At 46.4% G+C, this 25167-nt stretch overlaps 4 non-coding genes and 1 pseudogene across 5 annotated transcripts; all 5 read right to left on the bottom strand.

The window, feature by feature from the left end:
* Positions 1–7490: 7490 nt before the first annotated feature.
* LOC147662614 (heat shock cognate 71 kDa protein-like) lies at positions 7491–21661 on the bottom strand (annotated as a pseudogene). The gene is made up of 8 exons (XR_015305520.1): positions 21384–21661; positions 13260–13465; positions 12758–12910; positions 11249–11798; positions 10855–11054; positions 9297–9478; positions 8779–9011; positions 7491–7747 (listed from the first exon to the last, which is right to left on the bottom strand). The product of XR_015305520.1 is annotated as a heat shock cognate 71 kDa protein-like (transcript).
* On the bottom strand, positions 8639–8733 carry LOC147662618 (small nucleolar RNA SNORD14). The gene has a single exon (XR_015305525.1). It is a non-coding gene; the product is annotated as a small nucleolar RNA SNORD14 (small nucleolar RNA).
* Positions 9085–9179, bottom strand: LOC147662617 (small nucleolar RNA SNORD14). Its single transcript, XR_015305529.1, has one exon. It is a non-coding gene; the product is annotated as a small nucleolar RNA SNORD14 (small nucleolar RNA).
* LOC147662616 (small nucleolar RNA SNORD14) lies at positions 12538–12632 on the bottom strand. Its single transcript, XR_015305531.1, has one exon. It is a non-coding gene; the product is annotated as a small nucleolar RNA SNORD14 (small nucleolar RNA).
* Positions 20861–20955, bottom strand: LOC147662615 (small nucleolar RNA SNORD14). The gene has a single exon (XR_015305533.1). It is a non-coding gene; the product is annotated as a small nucleolar RNA SNORD14 (small nucleolar RNA).
* Positions 21662–25167: the final 3506 nt, after the last annotated feature.

Below are 25167 nucleotides of genomic sequence, written 5' to 3'. Positions count from 1 at the left end.
CGATTCCCCGCCTCGGCGGGTCTCGGCTCAAAAAATTCCACGGAGTCGACAATTCTCGCTCCGGTGCCTACTCGACTCACGGGGTCACACTCTGCGACTCTGGGCAATAGCTTGCTTAATCTCCACTACGGCCCCTCGCAGCGGGATGCCTGGCTTTCACCTTGTGGATACCCGGCCGGGGTATCTCACAGGGGAATACCAGGACGGGTTCCCTAAGCAAGCGCCTCGAGACCCCTGGGTTAAAGTGCGCTATATAAATCGAAACACATTTACATTCGTGCCCATGGATATTTGAAATGGCCCTGGACAATCCTGGAAAGGTGCCCCAACATCACTCCTGGGGCACTTTTCCACTCCTGGTGCAGGTTAGTCCCTGGCAAGCACCTAAGGCTTTACAAGTCGAGTGGTTTGTAGTGAACTCGGACGTTTTTCAATAACCATTGGGGACGCTGTTTCAACTGACCTGGCCGGTGCTGCTGTTTGCATTCAAGGGCTGCCTGCTACCACAACTCGCGGAACCCGCTCCGCGGGTCCCGCTTCGGATTGGCATCACTCTCACCACCTGTTTCTGGCTTCCTGCCTGGCTGCTTCTGTGGGGGCGTGTGAGGCTGCAGGGCTGCGAGCGTGAACCGGGACTCACCTTCCCAGGAGTCCCGGTCCCGGAAGCTGAGTCACCTGGCCCCGCTCTCCCTGAAGGCCCCGCCCCCAACTTCCTACAACACGGCCCATTGGTCACTGGCCCATAAATATCGGAGAGTGTCGCTGCGCGGGAGCGTCCGGGGCTAAGACCGGGCAAAGAGCGGGCCGTTTGAGGCCGTTCGAGGACTGAGAGGACTGGACTGGCCCACCCATTTTCGCCCGCTATCTTTGGGATCCTATACAATAACTGAGGGGATTAAGATCTATCTTCGTCACTGTGCTCTTAGCACTATGAATTCAAGGGTAACTCGTAGTAAGACTTCTAAAGGTGGGTCACAGATTAGTGGCCCCATGGATGACTTTATTACCCGTACCAACATAGCCATTGACGAAGAGATATCCAAACTCCAAAATCGGGTCTCGCTAGAATTAGAAGCCGCCAGAAGAGTGTCCCAAGTAATCGCACTTTCTAAGAAATCTTCCTTAGGCCACATAGCCACTTCTGTCACCCCTGAGCGCCCAGCCCGCCCACATTGTATAATTACTCAGGTCGATGTTCATCATTCACCGTCCCCGGCTACTCCCCAACCTGCCCTAGGAAGTAATGACAAGGTAATTCTACCGACACCATTTAGTGTGCCTAACCCGGCCCCCATTGTATCCTTTCCAATAAATCTAGCTAAGAATACTTCTAGTGGCAAGCAAACAAAGAGGAAACGCAATTCTCGCTCTGCTTATTTCCGCAAAAAAGCGAAAATTGCTGTTCCCAAAGATCTGCCACTGACTAACACCACAGCACCTAATGCTGGCGCAGAGCATACTCTTAATGCTCAATCGAGTGAGGGACAGGAAAAGGATCCATTTACTCCCTTCCTTAATGCCCCAGCAGGCGAGGACCCTGAAGTAGACGGGCTATCTAAAAATAATAAAGAATTTATAGAGGTGGTTTGGGAGACACTCAAAAACTTTTGTCACCCATTGATTTAAGACTATCAAGGATAGAAAACAACTTGTTAGAAATGGAGAAGAGCATCATTGCTCTGGCCCCTCTTGGGTTGAAAAGTCTTGAAAACCAGGGTATCATTGTTGCTGACCCAACGCCACAACCTACAGCACCCCAAACCAATCAAACTCCCTCATCAGTATTACCCACATTAAAGCCCGTCCCTAAACCAAGGACCGTCACGGTGGAGCAAGCTCGTGATAAACCAAAGGCTCCCCCACGGGGCTCTTTTCGACACCAGCAAAACACCAAACACGTAATACCCAGCAGACCGATTCCTAGTGATACCCAAGCCCCCCCAGTTAAAGAAAACTTTAGAGGTGGCTATATAGACCTCCCCCCAGAGGCAAACGACTATGTGGTTGTTCTGACGGGTGTTCCCACGATAGGCAATGGCCAATTTGAAAACCACTGGTCGCTAAAGAATAAAATAATGCACTGGTTAAATGTAAACAGACCAATCCCCAATGGTAGAAGAAGTCGCGTACTGATGGTTCGCAGAACTCCCTGGGTAGGTCCAACGCTGAAATCCAGTCCAGGGGACTGTGTAGTAGTGACCTTCGAAGATCCCCACACGGCGCATCACATTTGCTCATGGCCCGGTAACAATGACTCCCTAGTCATACCTAAACCACTATCCTTTTTCTATCCTCCTCGTCCAAGCCGAAACCAGGGGGATAATTGGACATTGGTTCAACAACAACATCCGTGGCTGAATAAATCCTGGGGCCAGACGGAGACCCTCCTACACTGGAATGGTCTCTCTACTTATAACAGATTTGGGAGCTTAGAGGAGGTGGATTGACTCCCTGCGCAACCAGCCAAGCAACCACGAAGGGAAATTTTACCATCACAGGGGCATCATCCCAATGATTGCACTGGTTCCGAGTCCACAATAAATGAAGCAGGACGACCAAACAGCCCATGGTCTGAAGGGGAGCCACCCACACTTGACACAACAGAAAATCCTGGTAGGGAAGATCGGCCGCACCTACCCTGCATGTCCCACTCTGTAGCTACCTCTATCGAACCATCTGGCCCTACCTGTTCTGGCTGTTATGTGACCCCCAATCACCAGCAAACTGAACCACTTGTGAGGTCTCCTAAATCTGAGGTTATGACTGTTTCTCTTATGCCTACTGTTTCTACCAAGGCTTCTCCACCTGGTGACTTTGTTCTAAAAATTCTAAGTTGGAATGTGGCTGGTCTCGGTCGTAACTTTGATATTCCCGAATGGAATGATTTTTTGGATCCTTATCACATCTGCCTTTTCCAGGAAACCTGGTGTTTGGAGCCAAGACACCGAGTGGGATTCTCTACCTTTTTTATCCCCGCTGCCCAAGAACAAGGATCTAAAGGTCGCCCTTCAGGCGGCCTTATTATTTGGATTAATATTGCACTGGGCTTTAGAGTAAAAGAAAGAAATACCCAGTCACCTGATCTCCAGTGGCTAACGATAACCCATAAAGGGGGAAGAAGCTTGGAAGTTTTCAATATTTACCTGAGGGGTGCTAAAGGCGGTGCATCCCATCTACCTTCTACAGGCCTAAACCGCAATCTGGCTGCTTGCAGTGCGGACTCATATGTAATGCTTGCAGGCGACTTCAATTGCTGTTTTGAACCTCTGGCCAGAGAAGATATCTTGGACACTTTCGAGGAGGACACCAGGAGAGGCATCCCTATTCTGAACCTCGACCCGATCCCCAAATGGTCGCAAAATGTAATAGAGATCAATGCTCTTTGTATGGAGCACAATTTGCGATCGACAAATGGTCGATCCAAATCTGACCATATGGGTGCTCACACCTACAACAGACCAGGCCACACATCAAGGATTGATTTCGTCATGCTAAACTATAATCTCTGGCAACACCACCAAGATATGGAGGTTATAGTGTCGGATGATAGCGATCACAACCCTTTATCGCTATCTATCTCATCTCCTTGGCAGGCTGGAAACCAAGGCCCTCCAGCCTATAAGTGGAAATCTTCCCATGAACTAGTCCCCACAAACTGTAGCAGGCGCTTGAAATGGGTGAAAGTTTCATCCGATGAAGCAAGGATGGGCCAAGCCGGGACTATTTTGGAAGGAGCGGAGTCTCGGATGGTCACCTCAAGGCCAGCTGATATTAAGATCCTACCCTTTTTCACGGAGACTATATTGGCATTGAGTGACTTATTCATTGTTCCCCAATCTACTCGTAGGGGTCCCTCGAAACAAACAGATAAGTGGTATACTGCTAAATGTCGTGCAGCTAAGAGGGAACTTGTTGCCATATTAAAGTCCAAAGACGTAGTTGGTATTAGGGCTGCTAGGAAAATTTATAAAAAAACCCTATCCGAAGCCAAGCAGGATTACGACTCTAATTTCTGGGGAGATCTTGTAGAGGCAAGCACTAGGAAGGAAGCCAAGAGGTTCTGGGACCTATTAAGATCTAGGGAAAAGCCCATTGACCAGCAGCTAACTTGTAAAATCCCAGGGAGCGTATGGTTTAATCACTTTTCGAAATTATACTCTGCTCCTCCAAGTCCATCCCAGTTAGATTGCTCACCCATGGGTTTATTGCCTAATCCTATAACTGACCCCCGGTGCCATGATGGTCTATTTACCATCCTGGAAGTAGAGAGAGCAATCCAATGTATTGTCCCGAATAAAGCGGCAGGTCCTGATGGAATTCCAGGAGATCTAATCAAGAATTACCCATCTTCCTGGAGCAGACTAATTGCTTCCCTTCTAAATGAAGTATTATTGGGGGGAGTCTTTCCTGACTCCTGGAGGGGCGCTGAAGTCGTACCTATTTTTAAAAAAGGTTCTAGGGACGACCCAGCGAACTACCGGCCAATTAGCTTATTGGACTCTTCCCAAAAGGTAGCAGGAAAGGTGGTATTGGGCAGGATCATCCAGTGGGCCGATGAAAACCATATCCTGTCAGATCTCCAAGCGGGCTTTAGAACAGGAACAGGCACAATCGAGCAAACGTTCCGTCTCCTAATGATCTATTGGAAAGTGGTGGTGCTGGGAGGGGGCAGTCTGTATTTAGTCTTTATTGACTTGCGGACTGCGTTCGACCTAGTACCACGCGCACTTTTATGGAACGTCCTCGATGGGTTAGGCCTCCCTCCCTACCTGCTGTCGCTCCTTGTAAAATTTCACAACAGGAATTTTGCCCAAATTAGATGGGGTACACAGGGAGAGAAAACACCTCGTATCCCCGTGGACAGGGGCGTCCGCCAAGGGTGTGTGCTTGCCCCCACTCTGTTTTCGCTTTACATTAACGGAGTGGTGGAGCATCTACTCCAGCAACCAGCAGATGCACCCACCCTGGCTGGAAGAAAAATCCCAACGCTCCTGTTCGCGGACGATACCCTCCTAATCTCGAAATCTCCAATGGGCATCCAATCGCTGCTTTCCAGCTTCAAGGCCTTCTGCGAGGAAAGGGGTTTGGCCATAAACATAGGGAAAACTAAGTTTTTGGTTCTTAACCCGCCCAAAAAGTCTGTCTTTCCCCCGGTCCTAGATTCTGTCCCACTTGATCGCGTGAAAGAATTTGACTACCTGGGTATTCGCATCAGTGACACCATGAGCTGGAAGGCACACCACCAAAAAGTGTTCCTGACTCACAAAAGGGTGGCAGGTGCCTTGCTCAAGGAACAGCGAGCCTCATCATTAAAACCTATTGGGGCTCCCTTAGATATTTATAGGGCAAGGGTTGTGAGCGCAGCACTTTACGGCGCCGAGCTGTGGGGCACTCATAGAGTTGATACTCTGGCTCACCTTGAGAATAACTTCCATAAAGATTTAATGGGTTTGCCCCACAGCACGCCAACAATCCCACTGCTGTTAGATGCAGGTACCCGGGCCATCTGCGATCAAGCAAAACTACGACCACTCTTGTTATGGTCCAGAATCTGGAATGTGCAGGAACTTAGAAGCTATGCAGAAGCCTTGAATGACATTATGTCTCTACCGGGCTCACATAAAATCATCTGGCTCAGGGAAGTCAAAAAGCTGCTGCACAAACTAGGACTAGGAGAGGCTTGGGCCAACAAATCTGCACCCCCGAAACAACAGCTAAAGAAGGCTTACTGGGCATGGGTAGACAGTGAGAGGGTTCGAAGTACAAACCATTGCAAATCTGTAATCCTGTTTTTGTTGGTCAAAGAGATACCGTTAAGGGAACCTTATTTGGACACTATCCAGAGCTCATGGGACAGATCACTGTACATCAAGTTTAGGGTGGGGGTGCTTCCATTATGTGAGTTTACGTCCACCTGGAGACCGCCCGCCCAAACTGTACCTTACTGCCCTTTTTGTGATCTGAGGGTAGAGTCTGTGGCCCATATGTTGTTTGAGTGTAGTGTCTATGCAGCCCGAGACGTAGGTGGTTGAAGCCCCTTTGCAGGTGCCTGGTTACTCGTTCTCATTTAGAAGCGCTGCGTATTTTACGTACAGATGCTAGGCTCTTCTTTTCCATTTGTATGGCGAAATTCTTGGGCTGGGCCTGGCGTCTTAGAGCTGCAAAAAAACTGTTAATCCAGTGACCGAGCTCCCATACCCAATATAACCATTACTTCTGTAGGGTTAAAGGATGAGCCTCTGCTTCGCAGTAGATTAATCATTTGAGGCACCCCGTTAAAAAGCTAGTTGCCCTCCACTAGTAACCAGCATAGATGTTAGGGCCAGTGTGCAAGTCTCTACAGAAGCAAATGGGAACCATAATAGGTACTAACAGGACAGACTGACTCAGGATCTGCAAGTAATGAGCCAATCTAAGGGCCCTGCTGCTCCTTTGGGCCAGAATGGAGTCAGAATTGATATTAAAGATATAAGATAAGAACGCCAATATGCTGAGGTGAACAGCAGAAACAAACATTGGGCATTTCAGGAGCAGCTGAACGAGTTCCGAAACTAAGTCATATGGACACCCTCACACCTCGAGATAAGTCATATGGACACCCTCACACCTCGAGATAAGGACTTTCATATAAATTAAGACGGAGCATGAGGTGGAGGTGTAGTTTGCAAGAAAAGCCTGCAAGAGACCAGGGCTGCAACCTAAACAGTAGCTAGAACAGACCTTAAACCAGGATCTTGCATTTGTTCAGGTTTGCCTCAATCACATCACCTTGGGTGCACGAGGACACAACACGACTAACATTGCATACCGCTTAAAGGGAACAGACCCAATGCCAGCTTCCACAGAACTCCGATATAAACAAAGTCATCTACTCTGGTCATCATAGTCCCAACTAAAATAAAAAACTTATAAATGTTACTTTTTTTCATTATCATCATGTGGCAATATATTGGATGCATGGAAATAAAAAGTTGTAAAGCAGATATTCAATAGATAAAGAATGAACCAGCACTGCAAATCCACAACTACGAATCAATTAATTCAGTTATAGCCTACTCTATACCCCCCCCCTCAAGTTAACGGACTGAACTGCATGAGTTGCCAAGGGTCCCCAATTTGCGATTCAGTCCTTTCGTGGCTGCCAAACGGTTTACAAACGTAATCAATTATGCAAATTTAACCTCTCAAACTTATAGGAAACGTCATTATCTAGTTTTAACGGCCCAGGAGTATGGTTAGAAATCGCCACTTCGCGTACACACCCCCTCATCAGCACCCAGCTTGTCAGAACGTCCACATCACAAAAGGTCCACATCACAAAAAGTTAACTGCCAATTAAATAGATTTTATTCGTCAGGACTCAAAGTTTGTTACTGTACAGATAAGTAAAGTGCAATGCTGTTCTCTCCTCTCGCCCCAGGTTCAAGAACTCTGAATGCCCAGTAGGTGCCCAGCAGCTTCAATGTGAAATCAGGTTTGCTTTTCAAACAGCTACTGTTACAAATTTGTGTTCTTGGATCACCTTTGACGACAAAACCCTGCGGAACAAATTACTCTTTTAATCGACTTCTTCGATAGTGGGTCCAGATGAGCCACCGCTGCCAGCTGGAGCGCTGCCTGCGCCTGGGAACCCTCCGGGCATGCCGCCGGGCATCCCACCAGCACCCTGGTACAGCTTGGTGATGATCGGGTTACACACCTTCTCCAACTCCTACTGCTGATGCTCGAACTCCTCCTTCTCGGCAGTCTGGAAGAAAAGAGTCACACGTTAGCGTGAGGGTGCATTAGTGAGTGGAAGTCTGCTCAAACAGCAAAAAGGAGCACGTGCGTTACACAACGCAGCAGCTGGGTACGAACTAGCAATGACCGTGAGAGGGGCGAAATTCAGGTCAGTTACTCTGCATTATACGACCGCCCCCCCCCCCCCCTCCCTTTTAAGGGTGGCCCGGATTTGGCGGGACAGTCTAGAGTTCAATCGACTAACTTGGTAAATTTCAAGAATTTAGCTCATGGCCCCCGTGTTTTAGACGTTGACTGAAGACGGTGGGAGGTGCTCTTAGGTTTACTAAAGGGGGGATAGATAGTCGGTAGCAGTTATAAGAAAGCAATTTAGGATGCATAACATTTGCTTCAAAATGGTTATATTACGTTCTGAGGAGCGCAGGCATTCTCGACACTAGAGAGAAGTAATACAAATGTAATCCTATATGTTGAATGTCCAGGGGGCATATCATCAAGAAAGGGAGTTACATTATCACCGCTTTTATCGGCAGTTTCCTGCCGATAAAAGCGGCGATAATGTAAGGCCCTTTATTGATGATATGCCCCCAGTTTTTTTGGCATACAAGTTCTGGTCACCCTCGCGCCCTATGGCAGTTGACCAAATCATGCAGGACTCGTGTACCATAGTATTTATAGGGCTAGAACTTTGCATAAGATCAAGAGGCAAATCATAGCGAGCAGAAGCCTGCCCCGCACAGAGCTACGCTAAACCAAAGTGCAGTCCTTACTGGGGCGTTTGAAATTGAACACATTTAAAAATATATATGATTAACACTTGGCATGCATTGATGCTTGAAGTGAGCGCAAGACATTGGATTAAAAACACGGTTAATAGTACAGTTATGGTGATTAATGGTCGCTCAGACATCCAAGGAAGGTACTAGCCAACATTAGCCTTTCGGCTTCTGGTGGAAACTACGAATGGCTTTGGAACAAAATTCATCACAGCGACGAGGTCAAATCGAAGAAAGCATCGTACTGTTATGAAACACGTACCTGATTCTTATCCAGCCAGGCAATTATTTTGTTGCATTTCTGCATAATCTTCTGTTTGTCCTCGTCACTGATTTTCCCTTGCAGTTTCTCGTCTTCCACCGTTGCCTTCATGTTGAATGCATAGGATTCCAGAGAGTTTTTGGACGACACCTTGTCGCTTTGTTTTTCGTCTTCCGCTTTGTATTTCTCAGCCTCTTGGACCATTCGCTCAATGTCTTCCTTACTGAGGCGACCTATTAAAAATAACGTCAGATCATGTAGCAGCCACTTAAGTTTACGCAGACAACCTTAATTGAGCAGATGCGGTCGCTCAGACTTCCAAGGAAGGTACTGGCCATCATAAGTTTTTCAACTTCTGGTGGAAACTACGAATGACTTTGGAACATAATTCATCACGGCGACCATGCCCTCTGCTACATGCTATTAAAGCCAAGGCGCAAGCCTTGCATCACTCAAGCTAATAACTTGAAACAGCCAAAACGTAAGCCTCAGCTATTGAAGCCTGTAGAGTAGCTTACCTTTGCCGTTTGTGATGGTAATCTTGTTCTCCTTTCCGGTGCTCTTATCCACAGCAGATACATTCAGGATACCGTTGGCATCAATGTCGAATGTCGCCTCGAGGAGCTGGCTGAATACCAGTCAACTCAAACTTGCCCAACAAGTTGTTATCTTTAGTCATGGCCCTTTCGCCTTCGTACACCTAAAAAAAGAAAGTGTTGAGTGGGTCCGTGGACACATTGTTTGTACACTTGTGAAGTTACGATCATGGTCAATGCAGATAACTTTTCCTTTTTATCTGGTTGCCGTGTCATTCTTTGTGGTTTCTTTCTTCTTACTCCATCCCCTTTCTTTCCTGATTTTTCCAAATTCTAAGTACCTTTATAGTTCCTTTGCACTCTTATCCATTGATTTTCCCAATTGTCTGTTCGCCAGCCCTGGTTACCCTTGTACTTTTACGTCCCACTGTTATGATCCCTCCTTTCATCCAGACGGCATTGTACTCACCAATTCTGGTCAGAGCAAACATGTATTTGGTTTATTGTATACTGTCGAATGTTTATTACAGGCTCTGCTGTTAATGTTTCACTTACTTTTTGTTCCGCCATATGTTGACGTTGTTCTTATACTGCTTCCACTGACTAACCTCACACTTATCCTCCCAGTACCTTCAAACATTCACCTTACCATCAGTGCCTTAAACATCAACCCTACCATGGTCGTACATCACTTACCACTAGGCAAGTGTGGTTTTGTTTTCAAAGTCAAGTTATTTGCCTTCAGGCCCTTCACACTACTTTTATAGGGTTTCCACGTGTGTTCTCATTTCACTAAAAACACACAAGCTGCCATACACCTTTTGTTACCTTCCCAGCCCTGAAAACGTCACGGGATACTTCCCAGTGCGACGAAACATGCGTTAGCTGGTTGTCCTTTGTCTAGATTAAAACTATTAACATTAACTATTTGAGTGGACTTTAACAGCTCTACGGATGCTTAGAACAAACATGGTTTGTATCACACCAACGTGTGTGGGTTTACACCCACATACTTACGGGGGTTATAGGGTATTTCCTCTGACCTGGTAACAGTGCTACACTTCCTGGCATATCCAAAAACCTACCTCCCAACAAGTTAGTGACCTGCCAGTGTACGTATAAGCTGTCAAGAAGACTTTAATGAAACTAAAATTTGATGCAGGCTTGGAAAATTGCACCAGCTTTAAAATGCCAATAGTAGATACTCACCCAACCTCTGAGCACAGGTGAATGAAATTTAAAGACTCAGCCAACTATAGTCAGTGTATCCATAGATGTCTTAAGCTATACTACCAGAAATTAAGTTGCAAGTTCAAGGCGAATTTCCAGAGGGCATAAAACATGTGCCATCAAATGACAACTAGAACACTAAGTCCATATAATTTAATCAGTTCTGCAAGCTGAATTAGAAAAATATCTAATTTTAAATGGGGGTGCAATCATGTAGCCGAGGGCATATGCACGGGTCAGTTACAATTTTACAGCAGCGTCAGCATGCATAAACAAAAATCTCCACATGCATGAAGCAAATGTTAAATACCTGAATCAGTACACCAGGTTGGTTGTCAGAGTAGGTGGTGAAGGTCTGCGTCTGCTTGGTGGGGATGGTGGTGTTTTTGATCAGCACGGTCATGACACCTCCAGCAGTCTCAATACCCAAGGACAAGGGGGTGACATCGAGCAACAGCAGATCTTGAACATTTTCAGACTTGTCTCCAGAAAGGATGGCCGCCTGCACCGCTGAGTTTAAGATGGAATTAAATCACTTAAAATTGCAGTTTTGATTCAGAAAGAACGAAATGCATTATATACACACACACGCTTAAGGTTAACATTCATTACCACATACAAATTAGAGTTAAGGAATTCAAATAAAAAAAATAGGACCAACGAAGAAATAACACTTCTATGTACCATAACGATTCCTAACTAACCTGCACCATAAGCCACAGCCTCGTCAGGATTAATGCTCCTGTTCAACTCTTTGCCATTGAAGAAATCCTGGAGCAACTTCTGGATCTTCGGAATTCGAGTGGATCCTCCGACCAGGACAATGTCATGAATCTGGCTCTTGTCGAGCTTGGCATCACGGAGGGACTTCTCAACGGGATCGAGGGTTCCCCTGAACAAATCAGCATTCAGCTCCTCAAAACGGGCTCTGATGATGGAGGTGTAGAAGTCAATGCCCTCATATAGTGAATCGATTTCAATGCTGGCTTGGGTACTGGAAGAAAGAGTGCGCTTAGCACGTTCACAGGCTGTGCGCAAGCGTCAAACTGCTCGCTTGTTATCGATGATATCTTTCTCATGCTTGCGCTTGAACTTGGCCACAAAACCATTCGGTTGTCGAAGTCTTTACCCTCCCAAATGAGTGTCACCTGCCGTAGACTTCACCTCAAAGATGCCATCTTCAATGGTCAGGATGAAGACATCAAAAGTACCGCCACCAAGATCAAAGATCAACACGTTCCTGTCTGCGCCAACCTAGACACGAACATACATTTACGGTTACTGCGATGAAGCAAACGCTTGATACACAACTTTAAAGCTGTTCTAACGAAATTTAGCGATTATACTTAAGGGCCTAGATTTTAGCGAGCCCAATCATTGGCAGAAGCCTTAACGGCGTTTACAGGGACTTACAGTCCGTGTGCAGAGGGCAAACTATTCCACAAGGAGCCTTTCATTTCTGGCTCTACTTGTATTTATAGAACTGGCCAAGAGAAGAGGGCCCCTTAGCCTGCAATTATAAACTAACTAAGCGCCAAATACAAGTAAAATAAGTTAGAGATGCGAGGTAATACCAAGAAAACTAGTATGGTCTAGTAGGGTCTACTGGTGAAGGAATGACTCCATAAGTTGCATTTTAAATAGGACAGCTTAAAATGTGCATGGTACACAACCATAGGCTTGGCCGACTGCTTTATTTCATTGGACATTTGAAGTCTCGTTCTGAAAGACCTGTTTCCAGCTCACAGGGGTTAATTGAAACAAAGAACAGGGGTGCTTTAGGGAGGAGGGAAGGTGGTAAGGGGAAGGTAGCGGGCTGACGAGCATTTATCAAGACTGCTTTAGGTTTTAGATCAACACTAAACCCAGTAGCAATAAAAGCTGTTGGGAGCAGAAAAATGCACGGGTCATGTTCCTACCATCAGCTTTTACCAAGTAGAATTTGTTTTCGTGTGCAGACAACCAAATTCAAGCTTGTATGTACTCTTAACAGTCGCTCAGACATCCAAGGAAGGTACTAGCCAACATTAGCCTTTCGACTTCTGGTGGAAACTACGAATGGCTTTGGAACATAATTCATCACAGCGACAATTGCGTCAAGAGTAGCTTTGTGAAAAGTAAGCATGGTTCCTAGCAACCATTACAACTTCAAGATCCTATCATCTAACTCCTAAGTATCAACACAAGTCAGATATGACTAAGAAATTACCAACCTTTCTGTCTAGACCATAAGCAATAGCAGCAGCAGTAGGTTCATTGATGATTCAAAAGACATTGAGGCCTGCAATGGTGCCTGCATCTTTAGTAGCTTGACGCTGGGAGTCGTTGAAGTAAGCTGGAACTGTCACGACGGCATTGGAGACGGTCTAAAAACAAAATAAGTGATAAAGTCAAGCAGCAAGGGGAAGTCCACCCCATATATTATTAATATAGTCATCCAAGGAAGGTACTAGTAAACACATTAGCATTTCAATTTCTGGTGCACACTAGAATGTGTTTCTAAGAAAATAAATCACACAACCACTCTAAACTCAGTACAACAAAGAGCAAATTTAGCAGGCGAAGCAAATTGAGGTTGGTAGCCATTCGTTAACACACCAACGCCCCCTTTAGAAATTTTCCAAAAATAGTTTAGGATTAGACACTACAGAAGAGAAACTATCCAGCAGGATAGCCAGATCTATTCGGTAAATGCTACTTCAGTAACTGACTTACCTTGCCTAAGTATGCCTCTGCGATTTCTTTCATCTTGGTGAGTACCATGGAGGAAACTTCTTAAGGGTAAAACGATTTTGCCTCCCCCTTGTAGTCCACCTGAACCGTGGGCCTCCCGCCATCACTTATTACAGTAAAAGGCCAGTGCTTCATGTCAGACTGGACAACATGATCTTCGAACCTGCGGCCAATCAACCGTTTAGCATCTAAAAAAAAAAAAGAAACAAAATCCTGAATCGAGGCCACAATGTAATTCGAAGCAAATTAAACACAAGATGCTACTTTTGTCAGTTCTGACATTAGAATCCATTAGTGGATGTCGTCTCAAATCTTTTTTTTTTATTTCAAATCGTTTTTATTGAAGTAAGAAAACAAAAGCAAAAGACATTACATTAAATCTTCCATCAAAAGTGAATTGATACAGATGTTGTCAGACCAGTACAGAAACTACAAATAATAAAAAATAAAGAGAAGAATCACTCTTGCTTGTCACATGGTTATTGATTAAGTTGTTAAACACTCGACGTGTGGATGTAATGGGAATAGCTTTAACATACGGACTAGGTTCACACCCATATATCTAAGGTACTATTACAAGGTCATATCACTTCAAGGCGGCTCAAAATGAAGGGATGAATTGTCTAGTGACTTCCATAACTTCTTATTGGATGGACACCACGTAGAGGACTGTAGCGCCTGATTCGTGGCACCTCTTAGGAAAGACAGCCATTCTTGCCAAATCTTGAAATTTACTTCCTTAGCACATTTCCACTTGCATAAAACAACTTTACATGCCAATGTCAACATTAAATCCAAAAGCTGGCGATCATGCACATCTGTTAATCACGGTTCCAGCCCCCCTAGAATGACATATACAAATTCCTTCATTGGCTTTATCTTAAATACATGATGAATGCATACAAATATTTTCTCCCAGTATTCTCTCAGTAGGGGGCAGTTGAATAGCATGTGAGGGAGATCACCAGTCCCTGACTGGCAGTTCCAGCACTCCGGAGAGTCACGTAATTTACATTTAAATAGCTTTTCGGGAGTCCAGAAGGACCTATTTAGGAGCATATACTTCGTCTGGAAAAGGATGGGTGATACTTTGTGGGCAAGTGCTGACTTATGAATCAGTTCCCAATCCAACTCTATTCCTGTGGAGTTAGCTTCCGCTTCCCATTTCGCCTCCACAATTCTGTGAGATTTGCTAGGCATCGGTAGCAGCAGTTTATACACCTTGGAAACGAAGTGACCTGTGTGCATAATGCGTGGGAGATGTGTTGTCAGCCACGGAGTGTAGGGTTTGAAGTTACGGCTGGTTAGTGTCGCCTTGACTTTTAGAAAGTTATAGAAGTCTATCGGGGACAGGTCAAATTTCGTCTGTAAGCTTGAGAACGGGATTGGTTCGCTATTGTCATACAAATCTCCTGCGAGATTAATACCTTTCCCGGACCATGACTCCCAGAAGAGTTCCACGCCCACGTATTTAAGGTAGGGGTTTCTCCATAATGACAAACATGATGATTTAGAAAATGTCAATGTGGTTTTATGGGATTGGTCAAGTCTGAGTAGGGCCCTTCTGGTATTTAACATTATATATCTGGAGTGAGGCAGGTGGGATAGATCCATGGTGAGTAAAGACTCAAGTGGGGCATTGCCAACTAATGACTTCTCGATGTCAATCCACACAGGAGTGTAAGTTGGCGATTTTATCAACCATTGAGCACCTTGCTTACAAAGAAAGGCTGTCTGGTAGTTCCTGAACGATGGCAGACCCAGGCCGCCTTTATCTTTCGCCAGTTGTAGTTTCTTTAGAGATATCCTGGCTTTCTTGCCCCGCCACAGGAAGTTACCAAACAGCTGGTCTATTTTCAAGACAAAATTATTAGAGAACGTCATGGGGAGCATACTGGCCAGGTAGTTAACTAAGGGTGTCGACATCATTTTGAGAGTCTCAGCCCTGCCCCACCATGACAGAAATTTTGGGGACCAACTTTCTAGAAGAGTGGATATTTTTTTCAGAGTCGATTCTTCTTTTATTTTTAGAGTGGAGACTAAATCATTATCAAAGTCCAACCCCAGGTACTTAAAGCATTTGGGCTGCCATGTAAGACCAGAATCCCCCAGGATCCCCTTATCCCCTATATTGTTCAGCAGTTTAACCTCCGTCTTGTCTTTATTTAGCTTGTAGCCCGATACCTTCGAAAAGTCTTCAATGTCCGACATGAGTGCAGACACTGCCTCATCCGCCCTTTCAGATAGGACAAGCACATCATCCGCATATGCTGTCAACTTGATCGTGCAGTCTCCAAACGGTATACCTGGAATTTTAGGATCTTTCCTTATATGGTGTAGGAACGGTTCGATTGCCAATAAAAATAACGATGGTGATAGGGGGCACCCTTGTCTCGTACCTTGTTTCAAGCAAAAGGAGGACGAAAACGATCCTCCCGCTCTGACTTGTGCCGAGGGGCAGCAATAAAGGGACATCACTAGCCGTGTAAATGTTTCCCCCAAGTTAAATTTATTAAGGACTGCTTCGAGAAAGGCCCAATCAACCTTATCGAAGGCTTTTTCTGCATCTAACGTTATTGCCACTGTAGGGGTTTCCAAAAGTTTAGCTTTCTCCAGCACATGCGCCAAAATACGTGTGTTATCACTGGACAACCTATGCTTTAGAAAGCCCGCTTGAGATGGATGGACTAGTTGCGGGAGCACCTTTTGGAGACGTGCAGAAAGTATCATTGCTAAGATCTTACAGTCAATATTAATTAGTGAAATTGGCCTGTAGTTTTTTGGGAGCGATGGGTCTTTCCCATCCTTAGGGAGTACTGCAATTGTTGCCTCCGCCAGAGTGCCCTTTACTTCCCCAGAGCTATTTATTTCTTGGAATAGGTTTAGCAAGGGCCTTGTCAACATAGTTGGGAATGTTTCATAGAATTTTGCTGTAAAGCCATCCGGGCCTGGTGCCTTCCCTGATTTCAATTTTTTAATAGCACTTTCCACTTCTACAGCACTGATCGGGCCATTTAGACCCACCTGATCTTCAGCAGTCAACCTTGGAAGATCACACTCATCCAAATAATTCTTAATTTTATCTTCCTCCACCTTTGTATTTTTTGCGTACAGATCCTCATAGAACACCCTAAACACCTCAGCTATCTTGTCTGGCTCAGAATGCGAGTTCCCTGAGGCGTCCTTAAGGATGTTAATACAGTTCTTTTGTACTTTAAATTTCAAATATGAAGCAAGACTCTTACCCGCTTTATTGGATTCACAAATCTTAAACCTCCTGCCTTTGTCTAGCCAAATTCCCGCCCTTTCACTTATTAACTTATTGTATTCATATTTTTTATTTGCCAGAGCATAAAGAGTCATATTGTCTCTTAACCTTAGATGTTTACTTTCCAGATCTCCAATTTCACTTTCAAGGGAATCTAATTTCGCGTTATAATTTTTATTCATGGCAGACCTAATCTTGATACATACTCCCCGTATTGTACTTTTCATAGCATCCCATCTAATAAGATCAGATGTGTCTCCTTCTTTATTAATTTGCAGGTAAGAGGCAATGGCAGCTTGTATTGTAGATCTGTGTTGAGCATCGCTTAATATCTCGTCATTCAGGCGCCAAGACGTCTGCCGAGGAGATGATTTGGCATTTGCAATGGACAGGGAAATACAAGAATGATCCGACACCACACGAGGCTCTATAATGGTAGACTCTATTCTGGGTACCCCGTTCTGTGTTATGAGGATGTAGTCAATCCTGGAGTATGAGTCATGCGGTGTAGAGTAAAAAGTGTACTCCCTCCCTGTAGGGTTCTGGAGCCTCCAAGCATCCACTAAATGAAAGCGTTCACACAGATTATTGAAGGCTCTATGAGATTTATTTGGTTTGAAAGGGCAGTGGGAGTCCCTATCTAGCGTTGCGTCTTTTGGAAGATTAAAATCACCACCCACTATGTGAACAGCGCTATCTGGGATATTTTCCATGTGTTTATTTAAATCCTCCCAAAACTTGAGGTCGCTGTTGTTAGGAGCATATACGCTCGTGACATAAAACTCCGTATTATCCTTGGTTAGTTTGGCCGTGACCCACCTCCCGTCTAAGCTAGCCTCATGAGACAAAACCTCCACCTTCGATTTCTTTGCGACAAGAATCAACACCCCATTCTTTTTTTGTACCGATTCTGCACCAACAACCTCACTGTAAAACTTATTCCTCAGGTGGTAAAACAGTTTAGCCTCCAGTTTAGTCTCTTGTAGTAATACAATATCACCTTTTAACCTACGCACATAATCTAAGATTTTTTGTCTTTTGATTGGCTGGTTCAAACCTTTAACGTTGAGTGACAATATCTTCATTTTGTCCATATTACATACTCCCATCGGAGTATTCACAGCGTTATGATTGAACAGTTAAAGAATGCTTCATCTGGAGAAAGACATGCATCTCATTTGACCAACTACCAGATGTTAATATTCCATCTCCCCGGGACTTCGAATTGACATATGAGTGAACATAAAGGCTATAACCCACACCACCATCAAGTGCCAGCGCAATATAGAAAATGCAAGCAAGAAGAAGAAAAAGAAGAATCAAACATAAAAAACATGTAACACATACCCGAACCCCCAATCCCTTCGACCCCCCACCCTCCCCACCCCACCTGTATTCAGTAGGCATGGCGATTGGAGAGAGAGTACGGTGTAGCCTCCCCGTGCCAAAACATATCCATATTATTGGAGCATACAAGACTATTAACATTTACTGAAAACTCGTGAGTTGTTCTAACTATCACAACTACATTAAACCATGTATCTAGTCATCCAGAACGTATGAAGGAATTCAAGGACTGTAAGATAAGAGATAAACGAAACAAGGCATTACTGTCATATAATTGAGCAACAGAACCCACAGCATTACCAGCTGGTAAAGGTATATAGCTACGTAGTGAGGCATTTGAAAGCGCATTAGACCAATCAAACGAAATAGCTCAAGGTAGAAGAATATATATATGTAGATATGAAAACCTCAGTCAAAGCTTTAAACCTGGGCCCTAACCTGTGCCCTCAAAGATAATAGAAAAATGTGTACAGTATGGAGACATATATGGAGACATGAACTCCGAATCAAAAGCCTTAAGCTTGGTCTTAATCCTTGCTTCCAGAAGAACCATATCCGTGTGAGACCGTAGTTGAACATATTCCTTTTTTCTGCTTAACAACCAGGAATAGAAAACCATTGGAAAATGAGTCTACCAGGATGCCCTTCATTTATAACCTGATGCTGAAGCCTGGTCGGCGGAGCTTTCAGGATTATTCGTCTCCATGTCCAAGTCTTCAGGGCCATCCAGCATACGCTTCAATTTCAGTGGATCTGAAAAAATGTGTGGAGAGCCCTGAATAATCACTCGATACCTTGCCGGACCAATGAATCCATATTGGAAGCCCCTTTTCTTCAGCTGCGGTCGAAGTGCCAAGAATGCCTTCCTGACGTCCACCGTCTCTTTACTGTAGTCTTGAGATATATAGACCTTAGCAGACTTCCACAAAATGTGATTGTTTTTACGCATGAAGGTAAGAATCTGTTCTACATGCTGGTACCGGAGCGGTTTACAAACAATAGCTCTGGGACCCTTTTGATCCTTTGAGATCCTGGCCGGGACTCTATGGGCTCTATCAAATTCTAAAGGGTGTAGAAACGTCATGTTAGTAGCTTGGGTAAACCAGGACTCAAGAAAAGCCACGCAGCTCCCCATTTGATCCTCTGAACCTTCCGGAATGCCAAAAATGCGTAGGTTCCCCCTTCGATTCCGGTCCTCCAATTCAGCAAGTTTCCGTGTTGTTTGATCTGCTGCTATGCACAAGCGTTTAACTGCGTTGCAGGTCTTAACTTCCATATCCTCGAGTTTGCTAATCCTCGTTTCCGCCTCTAAAAGTTTTGCGTTGGTGTCGCGGTTATCTTGCCTGATTGCTGCCACTTCTTCCTTTGTCGCTTTCGCCAGATCTCTGACTTCATCAAGTCTGCTAAGTATTAAATCTATTGGATCCGGGTTATCTTTCCTCCCTTTACCAGGTGAGGGCAGATCAGACTTAAGTCTCTTGAGGCTTTTGGCTAGCTCTTTGTCTGACATGTTCATTCGTGGTGTGGACTGACTGATCGTGGACAGTGATTCCCTTGATTTGTGCCTGTCCGCTGTGACGCACTTTCTTTTTCAGCCTCCGGAAAATGTCTCTATTTGTACCTCCAGACGACCACTAAGAAAGCCGAGACACCCAGGAGCCGGCAATCAACGCAACTGCCCGTTAATAGATTAGGTCGGTCACTGTGCTGAGGGCATCATTCTTTATCTCAGGGTGGGAGCTTGCGTCGCCATTTTGGAGACCACCATAGCGTTAAATAGGTAATATGTGTGAAGTGGAACTCACATTCATTCACATTGCAGTGACACAGCGTGTGATAGGCGCAATCTCAAGCATACATTCAGACTCTTCTCTCTGTACTGCCTTTGCCACCTTTTACCAATCCTCAGTTGCCCACAACTTTTGCCCAATGTAAGACATCAGCTAAACATTCATTCACGATGAGCCAGCATCCAGCCATCATAGCGTATGAAATTGTAGCAGCCCTGATGTCTTAGCAGTATCAGAGTAGTTAGGTTGAATTGGGATCATGGTCAAGCTTCATAAACAAGTTCGCTATTAATCCTCAGGAGTCAAAAACATCACTGAAAGCACATTTCCTCTTGTCATCAGTTTACCGATTTTAAAGTTTCTTAGTGATATCAGTGTTCACTCGTTTTTTAAAGTTCAGCCGTTTTCAGCTCCTTTGCCCCAGTGGAAGCGCTGACAGCATATGGACAGAATTAGTTTGTATTCCATGCAGTTCCCAGCAAATGCATTATGCCGCCATTTTGTGAGTGTACGAGTACGAGCGCTGGCTAATGTCCGTGCTCTTTTGTTGTGCCCGCCAGGCGTTGTATTTACTCACGGTTTCTTCTCCGGCTTTCCTGTTCGTGCATCTCCCAGTCAGTTTCACCGCCGGAATCTTTAGAAGACTGCTCTCATGACGAGCTGGGTCCTTGATTCCGTCTGCCGGCGTCTTCGGCGGTCTGCTGGGCGGTCACGTAGCCTTCCTCCCGCCGTCCTCTACCATAGCCCGGCAGCCCCCGGAGCGGAGCTGCAATCAATCAAAACCGGACTTCTGCTACACGTAGCTCGTCGACTGAGCGCTCTATGTGACCCGCTCACATTCCGGCGTCCAATTCTTTTATTATGTCGGCGCTGGAGAGGTTTTTGCACGCTCCAGATCAAGGCGATTTTACGGCACGAGCAGAGAGACTCAGAAAGCCGCCATCTCCCTTGGCGTCCAAGCCACGCCTCCTCGATGTCGTCTCAAATCTAATGGGCAGTTGCAAAACATATGTAGTGACTTCAGACCCACGTGTTTGGGCAGTGACTAATGCAAGCAACATGAGTGGGATCCATAAACGGGCGTTATTGTTCAAGTCACCATTTACTGCAACTCCCCCCTTCCACCCCAATCGTTAAAGTCATAACCCACAGACTGTAGGTACATGGATACTACGTGGTCGCTCAGACATCCAAGGAAGGTACTAGCCAACATTAGCCTTTCGGCTTCAGGTGGAAACTACGAATGGCTTTGGAACAAAATTCATCACAGCGACCACTTCAGAACATTGAACTTATGGTTTTCTTCACCTACACATTAGGAGTACCCCTAAGATTAGTATGAGAAGCAGCCGCCTCATGTAGTAAGCTATAGAGCAATGGCCGAGCTCACCAAGAAAAAAAAACCAAGCCAACAAATGCAACAACTGTTAAGGAAATTGGTGAAAACAGCCTTTAATTAGGAGCGCATGTGTCACACTGATAAACCAGATGGGAAGACAGTAACCTTGGACTAAAACCAAGTAATCTGAAACACCAATGGATCGCTTCCACCGAGGAACACCGGTAAAAAGAGCACAGTTGGGCCTCTAGTAAACCGACCTCAACTCTATCTCCTAAAGTCGCTGCTGGGGGAGGCAAGCGAAACATGTCTGAGTGGGAACTCAAAAGCAATTAACCAAATACGCGAGGTACTTTACTCACCGAAAACTGTGTTGGTGGGGTTCATTGCAACTTGGTTATTAGCCGCATCGCCAATTAGCCTCTCGGTATCTGTGAAGGCAACGTAGCTTGGAGTGGTTCTATTGCCCTGGTCATTGGCAATGATTTCAACTTTGCCATGCAGGAAGACGCCCACGCAGGAGTAGGTGGTACCAAGATCAATGCCAACTGATGGTCCTTTCGACATTGTGCCTGTAAGAAAGATGGACGTTAAAACACAGGATTAAGACAAGCCTAACAAATTCAAGAGTCCCTATGCACTCTCCACTCCCTATGCACTCTGCCCTCCCTATGCACTATCCACTCTCTACGCACTCTCCACTCCCTACGCACTCTCCGCTCCCTACGCACTCTCTGCTCCCTACGCACTCTCCGCTCCCTACGCACTCTCCACTCTCCACGCACTCTCCACTCCCCACGCACTCTCCACTCTCCACTCCCTAAGCACTCTCCACTCCCTAAGCACTCTCCACTCCCTAAGCACTCTCCACGCACTCTTCACTCCCCACTCCCTACGCACTCTCCACTCCCCACGCACTCTCCACTCCCCACTCTCCACTCCACTCCCTACGCACTCTCCACTCCCGACGCACTCTCCACTCCCTAAGCACTCTCCACTCCCTAACCACTCTCCACTCCCTAACCACTCTCCACTCCCTACGCACTCTCCACTCCCTACGCACTCTCCACGCACTCTCCACTCCACTCCCTACGCACTCTCCACGCACTCTCCACTCCCTACGCACTCTCCACTCCCTACGCACTCTCCACTCCCTACGCACTCTCGACTCCACTCCCTACGCACTCTCCACTCCCTATGCACTCTCGACTCCCTACGCACTCTCCACTCCCTACGCACTCTCGACGCACTCTCCACTCCGTATGCACTCTCCACTCCCTACGCACTCTCCACTCCCTATGCACTCTCCACTCCCTATGCACTCTCGACTCCACTCCCTATGCACTCTCCACGCACTCTCCACTCCCTACGCACTCTCCACTCCCTATGCCCTCTGCACTCTCCACGCACTCTCCACTCCCTACGCACTCTCCACTCCACTCCCTATGCACTCTCCACTCCACTCCCTATGCACTATGCACTCTCCACTCCCTATGCACTCTCCACTCCCTACGCACTCTCCACTCCCTACGCACTCTCCACTCCCTACGCACTCTCCACTCCCTACGCACTCTCCACTCCCTACGCACTCTCCACTCCCTACGCACTCTCCACTCCCTACGCACTCTCGGCTCCACTCCCTATGCACTCTCCACTCCCTACGCACTCTCCACTCCCTACGCACTCTCCACTTCCTATGCACTCTCCACTCCCTATGCACTCTCCACTCCCCACTCCCTACGCACTCTCCACTCCCTACGCACTCTCCACTCCCTACGCACTCTCCACTCCCTACGCACTCTCAACTCCCTACGCACTCTCCACTCCACTCCCTATGCACTCTCCACTGCACTCCCTATGCACTCTCCACTCCCTATCCACTCCCTGCACTCGCCACTCCCTACGCACTCTCCACTCCCTACGCACTCTCCACTCCACTCCCTATGCACTCTCCACTCCACTCCCTACGCACTCTCCACTCCCTACGCACTCTCCACTCCCTACGCACTCTCCACTCCCTATGCACTCTCCACTCCCTATCCACTCCCTACGCACTCTCCACATCCTACGCACTCTCCACTCCCTACGCACTCTCCACTCCCCATGCACACTCTCCACTCCCCATGCACACTCTCCACTCCCCATGCACACTCTCCACTCCCCATGCACACTCTCCACTCCCCATGCACACTCTCCACTCCCCATGCGCACTCTCCACTCCCCATGCGCACTCTCCACTCCCCATGCGCACTCTCCACTCCCCATGCGCACTCTCCACTCCCCATGCGCACTCTCCACTCCCCATGCGCACTCTCCACTCCCCATGCGCACTCTCCACTCCCCATGCGCACTCTCCACTCCCCGCGCACTCTCCACTCCCCGCGCACTCTCCACTCCCCGCGCACTCTCCACTCCCCACACTCTCCACTCTGCACACTCTCCACTCTGCACACTCTCCACTCTGCACACTCTCCACTCTGCACACTCACTCATTTTTATCAAATACCGAGTGGACTGCCTGGAGTGTGCTTATGTGGGGAGAGACAGGCCGCCTGTCTGAGTTAAAACACCCCGTCATTTCTGCTCCACGTAGCCTGGGGGGGGGCAGGAACGGTTAGATGGACAGCGGGAGGGGGGGCGGGAACGGACAGAGGGAGGTGGGGGGTCAGGAACAGGATAAAAACAAAAGGAAACAGAAAAACGACATTAAGAGCGAAAACGTTAAAATACGTAAACCTACAAAGTGAAAACACATTTATAAAGATAATGCTCCTTACCTGATCGCTTCGTGGGAACTCAAATCTTGCAGCCAACTCCAACAACAAACACTTGTAAAAAGAAGAAAACAGGCCGACTCGAAAAAAAACATCACACCCACCGCCGCGATGACGATCAGACGTGGGTGGAGAGGGAAAAAAAAAAATCGCAGGAACGCCCACGAATCTGGTCCGGCCATGACGGACAGATCTCTGTTCCAATGGCTAGCCTCCATTTATGGAGCTAGCCAATGGTACAAAGGGCGTAATCCCAAGCCCACTCTGTTCTAACATAAGATTTTGTCTGCGCCGAAAAGCTGCGCAGTTCGCAGCCTTCGGCCAGGCGAAACCTAAAAAGGATACGGAAACTGCAAAATCCCTAGGGACTTTACAATGCCGCATGGTTGCCTTCAGTGGGGCATGGGGTAGAGGCCTCCCCGCCTACAGAAGCGGATTTCAATAACAGCGTTATTTTCCCTACTCACAGGCCTCCCAATCATACCAGCCGCAATATACTCAACAACAAGGTCAATCGTCTTCTTTTTCTCGTTCAACCTCTAGAGGACGAAAAGGGCACCAGGGGAGAAATTCCTCTAAGCGCCAGTAGCAGCTTGTTGGATCTTCCTACTGTTCCTTTGTCCCCTGTAACACCAGTGGGGGTGCAGGATATCACAATGTTCCGAAGCTGGCAACTGATATCAGATCAATGGGTTTTGAATATAGTTAAATCTGGCCATACACTGGAATTTCAACATCAACCACCATCCAAGCCCCCTCACGCCACTGAATACAGACATCTTCATCTTCTACGTCTAGAAGCCCATCAACTACTCCGCAAAGGAGCGATAGCAGTGGGACAGGCAGTCCCGAGGAACCTCTTTCAATGATTGGAGAGCTTTCCCTTCTAACTCTCCTTTTTTATTTTGTTTGCCTACGCTCTTCGCACATTTTGCAAGTTTAAATGCTTTCTATGTTTCTTCTCTTATGGTGATTAATGTTCTATTGCCCATTGACTGTGTGGGATTAATATCTGTACTGAACGGGATGCATCTTGCAATGTTTTATAAGATTGTATTGCTTCACAAAATGTGCGTTCTCACTGCTAGCTATTCTGATATAAGCAAAATGGGAATCTATGAAAGTTCCAATACTGGAGTAAGAAAACAAGTTACTTACCTGTAACTTTGGTTCTCCAGTATTGGTAACTTCCATAGATTCCCATGCGCCCACCCTCCTCCCCTGGGAAAGCTCATCCTTCCAAAATAAGTATGGTACAAAGTTCCTTGGTGCATTAAAATCTTAGTCAGAGACCTAGTTAGTTGCGGTGGCAGGCTGCCCTGTCAGTTGAGTAGTGGGAGGAGAGTAATTCCTCCTTTTGGAACTAGTGCCC

The sequence above is a fragment of the Lissotriton vulgaris genome, unplaced genomic scaffold, assembly GCF_964263255.1.
Source record: "Lissotriton vulgaris unplaced genomic scaffold, aLisVul1.2 SCAFFOLD_6437, whole genome shotgun sequence".
NCBI classification, from domain to species: Eukaryota; Metazoa; Chordata; class Amphibia; order Caudata; family Salamandridae; genus Lissotriton; species Lissotriton vulgaris.
The sequence above is the reverse complement of the archived record's forward strand: the minus strand, read 5'-3'. Positions and strand labels throughout refer to the sequence as shown.